Source organism: Sinocyclocheilus grahami, unplaced genomic scaffold, assembly GCF_001515645.1.
Source record: "Sinocyclocheilus grahami isolate Dianchi unplaced genomic scaffold, SAMN03320097.WGS_v1.1 scaffold866.1, whole genome shotgun sequence".
NCBI classification, from domain to species: domain Eukaryota; kingdom Metazoa; phylum Chordata; class Actinopteri; order Cypriniformes; family Cyprinidae; genus Sinocyclocheilus; species Sinocyclocheilus grahami.
The window spans coordinates 646,474-647,619 of record NW_015506045.1 but is presented as its reverse complement, the minus strand read 5'-3'; positions in this window follow the sequence as shown (position 1 = coordinate 647,619).

Here is a 1,146-nt window from a genome sequence, read left to right as displayed (position 1 = left end):
TTACACAAGCATATTATGCCTGATATTATAATGAACAGCATCAATGGGGAGCCCACAAAAGAGAAGCCCGCTGTTAAGCGCTCCGCTCTCGCGGGGCACACTCCGAGGAGTGTGTCCGTGCCTGTGATCTTGCGATTGCAGTCCCGAAATCCGGGTTCTACAGCCGTTACTTCATAGTTCCGAAGAAGGATGGGGGGTTGCGTCCCATGTTAGATCTACGTCATTTGAACCGCTCAGTCATGCGACTGAAGTTCAGGATGCTTACTCTCAAGCAGGTCATGTCTCAGATCAGGTCCGAGGACTGGTTTGTCACGATCGATCTAAAGGACGCATACTTCCATGTATCCATCGTTCCCACTCACAGGAAGTTCCTGAGGTTTGCTTTCGGGGGCAAAGTGTACCAATATCGTGTTCTTCCTTTCGGCCTTGCACTCTCACCCCGCACTTTCACAAAGTGTGTGGATGCAGCCCTGGCTCCGTTGCGACTCCAGGGCATCCGCATACTAAACTATATCGACGATTGGTTGATCTTAGCTCAGTCAGAGCAGATGGTGGTTCGGCATCGAGATGTCGTTCTCGCCCACATGAGAGCGCTGGGGTTAAGACTAAACGCCAGGAAGAGTGTGCTTTCTCCATTACAAAGGACCACTTATCTGGGCGTGGTGTGGGATTCGACCACCTTACTATCAAAACTACCTTCCTCTGGCGATATCTTCTCTCAAGAGAGGTGGGGATCTGCAGGCCCTTTCAGTGGCCCCTTCTTATCTTGACTTTGCGCCCGGTCTGACCAAAGCGTTTCTGTACCCTTATGATCTGGTGGATGGGTTGGAGACGGCTCGTCCTATCTCCACCCGTGTTCCCTAGATCTAGAGCTCGTTCTCGAGGCTGGAAGCCCGCGCTGCGGTTCTTCCCCCTCTGAGTGAGAGCTTGCTGATGCGGCCATCTTTTTTCTGAGGGGATTGATGTTGTTGGTGTGACTGAGTGGCTCGCGTGCTGCCGAGGCAACGCGTACATTACATCACTCGATTTCGATGTGAATCTTACTCACCAGACCGTATACCCCTCTGGTTGTTGACTGCATTTAATTCTGAGGAATAAAATGAAGTATTTTTCTGACTATGAGAAGTTAGATACACAGAGGCACTT